Consider the following 5,000-nt stretch of genomic DNA (forward strand, 5'->3'; position numbering starts at 1 on the left):
ACGCCGAAGGCTTACTATGAAACTTACGTCTCTCGACGATGGGACGATCCACGCGAAGAGTTGTTACGTGCACGCGTATGGTGCGATTGCGTCGATTCGCTTTTCTGTACGGGGAGTAATAGAACGTTGAGTTGACTTATCGGGTCTTCGTTGGAATTACCGTCGCTGGCATTGTAAACTCCAGATGACCTTGTGATTCCTTCGTCGGGCACTGGTAAAGGGTGGCGATGATGCGTTCTATAATAGAAATACCCGTCGTAGCGTTTCTTCCGAGTCAACCCGCTCACGAAACTCTCTCTCGTCGTGGAATCCCCGCGTCGGAGAGTAAAACGCGAATTCATAGTATGGAAACTTACGTCTCTCGACGATGGGACGATCCACGCGAAGAGTTGTTACGTGCACGCGTATGGTGCGATTGCGTCGATTCGCTTTTCTGTACGGGGAGCAATAGAACGTTGAGTTGACTTATCGGGTCTTCGTTGGAATTACCGTCGCTGGCATTGTAAACTCCAGATGACCTTGTGATTCCTTCGTCGGGCACTGGTAAAGGGTGGCGATGATGCGTTCTATAATAGAAATACCCGTCGTAGCGTTTCTTCCGAGTCAACCCGCTCACGAAACTCTCTCTCGTCGTGGAATCCCCGCGTCGGAGAGTAAAACGCGAATTCATAGTATGGAAACTTACGTCTCTCGACGATGGGACGATCCACGCGAAGAGTTGTTACGTGCACGCGTATGGTGCGATTGCGTCGATTCGCTTTTCTGTACGGGGAGCAATAGAACGTTGAGTTGACTTATCGGGTCTTCGTTGGAATTACCGTCGCTGGCATTGTAAACTCCAGATGACCTTGTGATTCCTTCGTCGGGCACTGGTAAAGGGTGGCGATGATGCGTTCTATAATAGAAATACCCGTCGTAGCGTTTCTTCCGAGTCAACCCGCTCACGAAACTCTCTCTCGTCGTGGAATCCCCGCGTCGGAGGGTAAAACGCGATATATAATAGTATATGCCAGTGGTTCGCGCGCGTCGTCTCTGAGATACGCGGTCGACAGAGTTCCGAAAACACGTGATGTGCCACGATTTCCGTGCGTCTTACATCTTTCGACGATGGGACGATCCACGCGAAGAGAACGTTCGTGCTTGCGTGAGGTGCAACAGCGTCGATTCGCTTTTCTGTACGGGGAGAAATAGAACGTTGAGTTGACTTATCGGGTCTTCGTTGGAATTACCGTCGCTGGCATTGTAAACTCCAGATGACCTTGTGATTCCTTCGTCGGGCACTGGTAAAGGGTGGCGATGATTCGTTCTATAATAGTAATACCCGTCGTAGCGTTTCGACCGATGTCACCCGCCACGAAAGTCTCTCTCGACGTGGAAACCCCGCGCCGAAGAGTAAACGCGAAGGCTTACCATACGAAAGAAAACGGTATTATACGCCTGTGGTATGTGCGTCTCGGCTCTGTGATACGCGATCGGCAGAGTTACAAAAAAACGTTGATGGGCCACGATTTCCGTGCGTCTTACATCTTTCGACGATGGGACGATCCACGCGAAGAGTAGTTACGTGCTCGCGCGAGGTGCGATAGCGTCGATTCGCTTTTCTGTACGGGGAGAAATAGAACGATGAGTTGACTTATCGGGTCTTCGTTGGAATTACCGTCGCTGGCATTGTGAACTCCAGATGACCTTGTGATTCCTTCGTCGGGCACTGGTAAAGGGTGGCGATGATTCGTTCTATAATAGAAATACCCGTCGTAGCGATTCGGCCGAGTCACCCGCCACGAAACTCTCTCTCGTCGTGGAATCCCCATGTCGGAGAGTAAAACGCGAAGGCTAACTATATATAAGAAATATATAGTATTATTTATGCCTGTGGTTCTCCGTTTGCCCTACTCTCAGATACGCGACTCGGAGAGTTACGAATAATCGTGATGGACCACGATTTCTGTACGTCTTACATCTTTCGACGATGGGACGATCCACGCGAAGAGATCATTCCTGCTTGCGTGAGGTGCGATAGCGCCGATTCGCTTTTCTGTACGGGGAGAAATAGAACGATGAGTTGACTTATCGGGTCTTCGTTGGAATTACCGTCGCTGGCATTGTAAACTCCAGATGACCTTGTGATTCCTTCGTCGGGCACTGGTAAAGGGTGGCGATGATTCGTTCTATAATAGAAATACCCGTCGTAGCGATTCGGCCGTGTCACCCGCCACGAAAATCTCTCTCGTCGTGGAATCCCCGCGTCGTAGAGTAAACGCGAAGGCTTGCTATAGAAGACTATAGTTTATACGCCTGTGGTTCACCGGTTGCCTGCTCTCCGGGGTACGCGATCGCGCAGGAGTTACGGAAGAACTTGATGGGCCACGATCTCCAAGCGGCTATATCTTTCGACGATGGGACGATTCACGCGAAGAGAACGTTCGTGCATGCGTGAGGTGCGATAGCGTTGATTCGCTTGTCTGTACGGGGAGAAATAGAACGATGAGTTGACTTATCGGGTCTTCGTTGGAATTACCGTCGCTGGCATTGTAAACTCCAGATGACCTTGTGATTCCTTCGTCGGGCACTGGTAAAGGGTGGCGATGATTCGTTCTATAATAGAAATACCCGTCGTAGCGTTTCGACCGATGTCACCCGCCACGAAATTCTCTCTCGTCGTGGAATCCCCGCGTCGGAGAGTAACCGCCGAAGGCTTGCTATAGAAGACTATAGTTTATACGCCTGTGGTTCACCGGTTGCCGGCTCTCCGGGGCACGCGATCGCGCGAAGGTTACGGAGGGACGTGAAGCGCCCGAGCAATGAAACGTCCGCAGGAGGAAACGAGCAACCGCCGAACATTGTTTCGCGACGTTTCCATAATGTATTGTCGTTTCGCTCGCATCCCGCTTCTTTCCCCTAGTTTCCTCGACGCGTAGTTTCGCAGCCTTAGTGGACGAATCATTCTCGATTCGAGGAAAGATATGCAGTGGGGCGTGCAATGAGCCCGCCAGAGACCACGATCTCCAATGCGTCTTTACATCTTTCGACGATGGGATGATCCACGCGAAGAGAACGTTCGTGCTTGCGCGAGGTGCGTTAGCGTCGATTCGCTTTTCTGTACGGGGAGAAATAGAACGATGAGTTGACTTATCGGGTCTTCGTTGGAATTACCGTCGCTGGCATTGTAAACTCCAGATGACCTTGTGATTCCTTCGTCGGGCACTGGTAAAGGGTGGCGATGATTCGTTCTATAATAGAAATACCCGTCGTAGCGATTCGGCCGAGTCACCCGCCACGAAACTGTCTCTCTTTCGTCGTGGAAACCCCGCGTCGGAGAGTAAAACGCGCGAAGGCTGTGACTGTAACATATATATATACAGTATACAATGCCTGTGGTTTTTGCGCGTGTCGGCTCTTCGGTATACGCGATCGGCCAGAGTTACGGAGGGACGGTGAAGCGCACGAGAAATTGAAACGGCCGCACGATTGGAACCGAGCAACCGTCGAACATTGTTTCGCGACGTTTCCATAATGCGTTTTCGTTTCGCTCGCATACCGCTTCTTTTCCCCTAGTCTCTGAGACGCGTTTTCGAGCCGTTCTTCTACTATCGATTCTCGTAGAGAGAAGGGACCGGGTAGTCTGGAAGTGGAACCCGCATCTTGCGTGTACCGTACACGGAATTGAGAGGACCGGCCGTGAAGCTCGTTTTAAAGCCGTGCGTCTGACACCCAACTCTTGCGCGCCAATTTCGCGGCAAGAGATAATATGGGACGAATGACCGGCAAAGAGCCAGCTGTGAAGTCTGTTTTTTTAATCGAATCCGTGGACGTGTGTATGCCGTAGCGTCGCTCGTCGTGTTCGTTCATGGTCGTTCCGAGAGAAAGAACGAAAGCGGTAACGAAGGGACCGGCCGTGAAGCTCGTTTTAAAGCCGCGCGTCTGACACCCAACTCTTGCGCGCCAATTTCGCGGCAAGAGATAACATGGGACGAATGACCGGCAAAGAGCCAGCTGTGAAGTCTTTTTTCATTATTTGCTTTCAATCGATCGATCGGTACGATTCGTGCAACGTTTCGCGCGATGCGACGCGAAAACATGCGCGCAACAATAGATGCGTCTGATCGGAAGAACGCGAGGGTCGACTGCACGCGATGGATTCAGTATCGGGTAGGATACAAAATATATCCCCGTCGTTTCCACGCGTGCGAGTCTTCTGCGTCTTTCGCGGGTTTTTGAATGCACTATACGCCCGGAACGTCGAGAAATATATACATATTACTTGAACGTTTTTCGTCTCGAAAGGCTTCGGTGTCGTCTCCAAGGCGACGCCTGAATCTCCTTCGCGCGCTGGTCGGAGATTCAGGTATCAACTTTTATCTTCTCTTTGAAAGAAGAGAGATATTAGGTCGAACAAATGAGAATAAAATTATATATGTGAAATATAAAATTTATACGATTACCCTGAACGGTGGATCACTTGGCTCGTGGGTCGATGAAGAACGCAGCTAATTGCGCGTCAACGTGTGAACTGCAGGACACATGAACATCGACATTTCGAACGCACATTGCGGTCCACGGATACAATTCCTGGACCACGCCTGGCTGAGGGTCGTTTACGTACCATACACTGCTTGCGTAGCTCTGTCAAATCCCCGCCGTCGTTCACCTCTTCGGATCGAACGTTTTTTTACCGAAGGGCGCAAAGAACGTTTCTGAGTCGGGTTAAGAGAAGGATGCTACGTACGAGCGAACGATGGGTGTCTCGTCGGCGTTTGTCGCGGACACGCGAAAATTCTGTGAATTTCACGGACAGTGTACGTTCTAGTTGTTGCAAAACGATCGGAATCGTTTGTATGGACTCGCGTGAGTGTTCGCGGCGTCGTGCGTCGTTCAATTACGACCGCCCGCGGATACCGCTCCACTGCGATATGGATCTGAGCGACAACTTTTTCGGCTGTTCGTGAGATGAACGGTTTCGTGTGTTTAGAAAAATTTTTTTTCCCGCGCTCCCGACGTCA

The 5,000-nt window shown here is 50.8% G+C and overlaps 1 non-coding gene across 1 annotated transcript; it reads left to right on the forward strand.

The window, feature by feature from the left end:
• The first annotated feature begins 4,439 nt into the window (after positions 1-4,439).
• Positions 4,440-4,594, forward strand: LOC143176748 (5.8S ribosomal RNA). Its single transcript, XR_013001258.1, has one exon. It is a non-coding gene; the product is annotated as a 5.8S ribosomal RNA (ribosomal RNA).
• The last annotated feature ends 406 nt before the right edge of the window (positions 4,595-5,000 follow it).

This window comes from Nomia melanderi, unplaced genomic scaffold, assembly GCF_051020985.1.
Source record: "Nomia melanderi isolate GNS246 unplaced genomic scaffold, iyNomMela1 scaffold0794, whole genome shotgun sequence".
NCBI lineage: Eukaryota > Metazoa > Arthropoda > Insecta > Hymenoptera > Halictidae > Nomia > Nomia melanderi.